Raw genomic sequence first — 6,744 nt, forward strand, 5'->3', positions numbered from 1 at the left:
CTCATTCCCAATACTGCTGTGGAAAATGAGGTTGGGTGTCAATGTCAATGCACTTATTTGCAACTTCCTGTGAGGAAAGCGTTGGGTTCAACTCCAGCAAAGTAAGCAGGAGCATCCATCTTGATGCCAGCATCACGTGCATCTCCATACGCACCCAAGACATGGGACAGGGAGAGACAGCTGGGGTTCTCAACCTCGTTGGAATCCACTGATAAAATCTGAGAGCTAAGGGGAGTCCGTCTCCCACCCCGCTCCCTCCTGGCACCAGGGCTCTCCCCTGCAAGCCTTCACTCTCAGACAGGGCCGTTGCTCATTAGAGGACCCATTTGCAGAGCAACCACTGGATTATCTAATGCAAATGTCTCTTAACCGAGTCCAGCACCCCCTCCTTTATCAGCTTCTCAGGAAGATGCAGAGAGCTACAGACAGTTAGGCTACAGCTTGTTCTAAAGAAGTCCACAATTTCTAGGCCTGGATAAAGGGGCAACTGGCTAACATGGAGGAAAATATCACCAGCACTCACCATTATTTTAAAGTCCACCTTCAGATGAAGTGGGTTTTTGCCAGACACCTCTGACTTGGTTACATCTCTTACAAAACTGAGCCTCCCTCTTGAGAATGTCATCTCAACCACGGGTTTCCCTCACTTTGCACTCCCCTCAGAGGTCCTTGTCTCAAGGATAATCCGTTCCAGGCAAGTACCACAGACCCTGAGGTGTGGAGAGGAGTTGCTGTTGAAGGCTTACACAAGCGACTGGCCAGTTATAAGCCACATTTTAAAACCACTGATCACAAAAGGACTGGCGCCTACATCTTATTCCAAGAAGAGTCCAGTCTCCATGGCTTGCAGTGAGGAGCAGGAGCAAAATTTGTAAATGCTTATTTTGTGTTCCAATGCTTCTGAGGGACCAACATGCCAAGCATGGAGGATTCTGCTCTCAAGTCAGGCATTCCTTCAACTCACACCTCATGTGGGGAACAAATTAAAAACTGACACATGCACAAACACATCAACTCATGAAGATGCATGACATGCTCCATCTTGTTTCATGTTCCATGTAGGCAAGGTTTATGATGTAGGATTCCTCAGACAACACACCTTGTACTATCAGACTGCCTTCATAAAAAAAGAGAACTTCCAAGTGGACGTGGCACCACAAAGAGCTACATACAGGAAACGTGGCACGAATTCAAGCCAAATGAATTGCCATTACATGAAACAGCTGGCCAGTTTAAGTATTTTGAGCACTACTTCAATTGCATAATGTTTGATCCTGATCAGTGCACGGTCATTTCACTTCAGTTGCGGACCGAACTAACTCATCTAGCAAGTTCCTACTTCTCCTTTGATCAGCTCTCCTGTAAATATTTAGACTGTTAACTGTATGATGATGATCGAAAACGGAGACTCAGTTCTCCATCTCTTACACACACACACACGCACGCTCTCTAATGTGCCTCTCTTGACTCCTTGCACTTATCAGCTAAGACCAATGTTATCCTTTTAATAGCATTAACATCAACAGATATAGTTTAGGTCTCAAACTGCTCTACAGGGGGCAAAGCCATTTGATTTAAACTGATCTCTAGTAAACATATTACTGCATCTCCAAACACATTCACAAGCATCTATGCTTTAAGTAAAATGTTGAGTCAATCCAGTAAAATTGCTGATTCTTCAACTAGCAACAGCCTGTAGTCACGGTCAACTGGGACAGTCACACATCTGGAAAGATGGCACTGAAGCACAGTGATCCAATGAGTGGAAACAGTAACAGTTGCACCTACCAGGACCAGGAAAAAGAGTCCTGATCAATGTCTCATGATGCAATGTCTCAGGGCTGTTCGTTTAATCTGCACAGGTGGTAGCTATGCTTCTGATGTGAAGTCACCCAAGGGAAAAATCGACATGCATTACATACATTTAGTCAGAGCCTTCATATTGAAATCAGAATATACAGGGCTGTGGATAATGAGCCTATGGCTTATATAAGCTCTAGATTTCTCCTGAAGTATGTTCCTACGCTCCGTTCTCTCTGGCTCTCTGACATACAGTACTCATGCTCATCTCTCTTTAAAATCTCTAATGGCAGACCTGAACTCTGCTGCAGCACTCAGACAAGACTACTTTTTCAGCTCCGCTTTAATGGAAACATTCCATACTCTACTCACACACTCGCTGCCTGTGAGAAACATATCTGTAGCAGGAGAAGTCTAAATATTTCTCTCTGGCGGGACTGTGGATTTGTAAAGGCAAAGAGGGTTTGCATGGAAAAAGTCATAAATCTTTATTGTATCGCTGAACCTGTGAGAGGGGTGTTGACTCCAGGGTGCCAGTTTCCATTGTTGTGCGTCTGCTTTGTGTATGGTGGTGGGCCATTAGGGTGCAGGTGGGGGTTGGGGCTGTGCTGTTCCCGGAGGCCCAAGACACTTCTTAAAAGGCCAGGTCCCCGCCTGGGGTGAAAGGTCACTGGGTAGCCATAACAGACCATTTCTCCAGTGAATCACCGCCAAGATGACTTACCTTTCCTACCTGAGCCATCTTTCACCTGACATGTTTGGTGTACGGAAAAGTGGTGAATCTACTGCTCTTAAGCATGAAATGTTAAAAAGAGCTTATTCCTAAATGATTCTGCCGTTTTGGGGAAATTCAAGCTCAACTGGGGGGGGGGGGGTTCCAAACGATATAGTGTCAAAGCTAGGTTAGCTAACTCAGAAGAAAATTAATTAGTAGTTAACTTACCCTAGTTTGTCAATAAATCACATACTTGGAATAGTCCCCTAGTCTTCCCCCTGATTGTGTTTTAAATGCAACACAACGCAGAGAGCAAAACATCCTCCGAAAACAATGGGAGTCTCTAATGATCTTAAAGAGCCCACTGTCCATGCTCTCCAGACGCAGTTGCGTCTCTTCACTAAGAGAAGTTTGTTTTTGAATGGCTGTTTGTGGACACACATGCAGCAGTGACTACAGAGAAAATGGCTTCATACTAATGGGTGCAATAGTGCATTAATAAATATACAATACATGCATATGAGTGAACACTATTTATGAAACTGGCGCACTTCACTTCACAGCAGGGTGGCAAGCAAATCCCCATTCAGACCTCTTAAAATAGAATGTTTGGAGAGAAGCATTTTTCATTTTTGTAATTTTTTGGATACACACTAAGCTTTCAAGGCAGGCTTTCAAAGCACCACTGGGATTGTGCGCCAATGCTATCATTTTAGGCTTTACATTCTACCTCTGGCAAACGGCACAAGGCTGAAGTTTGGTTAATTTTGTGATCTTACCCAAACCACTAACAGAATGCAGAGGTATTCTACTGCCTGTGACAGACATTATGGCTGAAAGACAGCTAACAGAAATAAATGGCAGCCGACAGCGTTCACAATGAATGGTATTAGCAGGTCAATATTTATTTGAGGTGGCATGATCTAGAAAAAGTGTGGTCTGCACACTGCAACTGCTCCAAAATATAAACTTTATTAATTTAAAAGCAACGTTTCGATCCCCTTGGATCTTCGTCAGGTGGCATAATCTACCCAGAGGGCAGTGCTATAGAGCTCAGATAAAGCCTAGGTTTTAAGTAACAAAAAATAGATCACAGATAACGTCCAGGACGCCCTTAACCTTTCCTGCCAGTGTGTTTCTCTTCCCGGGACACCTCTGGGCTGCCTCATACAATTACTGTTGATCATTGTTCAAATTTAGATATGCCATCTCCAGCATATGTACTTGCCAAATCCTTCACAAGAAAGCAGTGCATAGGCCTACTACAATGGAAACCCAACTACTGTCTACAGGAGGCAGAGAAACACTGCTGTCCTAAAGAAGTGGCTGGGAGATAGTTACCACCACACTGTCTAAGACAATCTGATCATGTGTTTTAACAAGGTTTCGCCCAAAGCCGAAACGCATTGAATGGGGAATCATGTCTGTTACAGATGAAACAGATGGATTACCTCGACTACCTGCTTGGTTAGCCTACTTAGATTCACTGCTTGGCAACACACCTGCGCCGAAAAAAGCGCGTCTAGGCTACTTTGCTAGGTCACCAAGCAGCTGTGATGGCCGCTGGAGACAATTTGCTGACTGGACACAGGAAAGTGGAGTGCTCAGACAGAAGGTCAAGTGTGTTGGTTAGTGGGTTGCGTACGTTTGGGTACAAAGTGCAAAAAGAGGATTAGGCCGAATGAGGATGAGTGGTGTCTAATCCGCCTCAGTCCACCTCATCTGCTTAAAAGGATTTTATCACCTAAGTTAGCTACTAAAATGATCTTCAGGAAAAGGGCTAAGGGGAAAGTTAATCAATGAATCCGTATTTTGTATCTATTTAATGATGTAGAATAGGTGTTTGTCTTTCCAAATTAGATAAAGTTAATTTATTGATAAGAGGCATATCAGGTGCAAGAGTGCAGGTGTAGGCTAATTTAGTTCAGGCTACTACGAACCTCATGTCGAATGCGCTTCTTAACTACCTGCATCTTGGATGAAATAGCAACCTTTTCCAAAATGTACGACTTTACTTGACTTTGCGTTATTTTCAAAAGCCTCTGTGCCAGAAACTGGTAGCTCCAAACGGCATCAACATCGGGCAAATAACGGTGCAAGAACCTGCTCAGCACAGGAAGTGATGAATAATGAATAGAAAAGAACCTCGGCCAACGTTAGCTAGCATTTTACATTGCACGAAGATTAAAACAATGTCACCTTAGTGTAGTAACACATCAATAACAGTAAATCTACAAAACGTTACATGCATGCATTGCTTCAGCTACATAACGTTACCAAATGTATCCGACAAAAACAGACCAAGAGGTCCTCATTTGCTTGCTAAGGTTCGATTAGCTACTTTGTCCTCAACCACTGGTTGTGTTAAAAACAAATCACTTTACAACACCTCGTCAAAATCTTTACAAATTATTATGAGTCATTCGAACGTCCTTTCAATCCAGGAAAAAATGGTAGTGCTACAACATTTTTACCAAGCCACGATTATCATCACGTTGGGTAACCCTGACCTAGGAACGTTACTATACCTCTGACATTCACTTCAATCATGAAAACATCACGACATAACGTTATAACGTTAGCCAGTTGGATGCCTAGCTTGGATGCTTGCAATGAACGTTATCTAATTTGACGTTACAGTAGTATTACTCGCATTTTAGTAGAGGCAAAATTAGCCTATATGCCTCTCGTTAACAATGAAATCTGACTAATCTGGGTCTTGATTCATTCTCAGATGGTAACAGGGATTTAACTCGCGTTCTCCTTCTGACCAGCGACTACGGTTATGGTGTTGGAATGATGGTAGAAAACACATCACCTCTGCATACAATAAACGTCCACAACCATTTACATTGAATTGTATTGCGACAGTTGAAATTACCATGGGTCAGGGATGCTTGACTGATTGTCGATTAGCAGTAAGGTAACTAAACAGCAAAGCAACCCACTGAATACCATGCTTACCTTTGCTGGAATCTTAGATCTTGGTTCCAGTCGTTCGTACTCATTCAATGATTGATGTCCGGGTATGAGTTAAAATCCTCAACAAGAGGTTGACATTCTTCAGTCAAGGAGTCATTTGAGCAGACGGATTACCTCGCCTCAGTTCTTTGATATGTGGCTAGCTACATCAGCTAGCTTCAGGTTCGGCACAGAAATAAGCTAACTGATTAGCTTGCTAACGCATTCTTTCGCCTGCATCAATCCCCTCCCCAACTTATTTGTTGTTTAAAGTTTTCTTGTATATAGAAAACAAGACCTAAGTAGGAGACGCTGACAAAATCGTACTATATTTTCCTAAAAGTGACCCTATATTCCTTTGAAGCGGTTAAAATCAACGTAAAACTACAAAAATAAAATAGCAATCCAAAATGTCCACAACAGGCAAGGAAATACAAAAGGCAAAAAAGTCCACCGTCACAGCGCAAACCCCTTCTTCTCCAAACACAGTGCCGCACCCAAATCACCGCTGAAATCCACCCGAAACATTACATTTCAGATAGATAACGTTACATACAGTCAGACTATTTCAAGCAGCTAGGCTACGTTTGAAATAGAAATCGACACGGAAACATGACAGAAAGCAACAATCAGCTCAAGCAGTCACAACTGATACAGCTAGCTTGGCTACGCAGTGTGTGACGATAGCAAATGTGTCGGCCTGTACCACAGCAGTCTACAGGGTAATGCGGTTTTGCTGGGACCGTCTCATTGGAATGGGACCATTAGGTCTCAGTTTCTAACACAAGGAATCAGGCGCCGCTTGATGGGCATATAGAAAGAACCAATGAAAGTGTTCAGTAAATTACCTAGCCCAGTGTAAACACCACACTACAGTCTATGGGAAGGACCATCGCAGCGTTTACTATTTCGGTTGATTACCAAAATGTCGCACGTTGAAGTAGGTTACCTTATTTTCTGCACTATTGTTTCCACACTCTGATAAAATAGAACTGACATAAGTCGATTAGTCCGCTTCTGATAGCAATAAACCCCATCACGAGGATAAGAGAGCATTTGACTGCGTAGCCGATTGGTTTAATCGATATGTAAAGTATCTAACGAGATTGTCGAATTACCGCATAACGTCAAGGTGCAGTTCTTGGTAAAATCGTGTGAAGTATGAACCCAAGATCATACGACATTTGTTATCAATTTAATGCTACGACTATGTAACAAAATAAAAGTAATTCAAACAAATGTGTAGTTATCACTTTACTGGATATTCT

At 42.8% G+C, this 6,744-nt stretch overlaps 1 protein-coding gene across 2 annotated transcripts in view; it reads right to left on the reverse strand.

Annotated features, from left to right (window-relative positions):
• LOC121699017 (erbin-like) overlaps nt 1–6,721 on the reverse strand; it is a 28,122-nt gene extending 21,401 nt beyond the window's left edge. For both annotated transcript variants that reach the window (XM_042081617.1, XM_042081616.1), the window contains exon 1: nt 5,480–6,721. The gene's annotated coding sequence lies outside the window, so the exon portion shown is untranslated. The remainder of the gene's footprint in view (nt 1–5,479) is intronic.
• Between the last annotated feature and the right edge of the window lie 23 nt (nt 6,722–6,744).

The sequence above is a fragment of the Alosa sapidissima genome, chromosome 23 (assembly GCF_018492685.1).
Source record: "Alosa sapidissima isolate fAloSap1 chromosome 23, fAloSap1.pri, whole genome shotgun sequence".
In the NCBI taxonomy this organism is placed as follows: Eukaryota; Metazoa; Chordata; class Actinopteri; order Clupeiformes; family Clupeidae; genus Alosa; species Alosa sapidissima.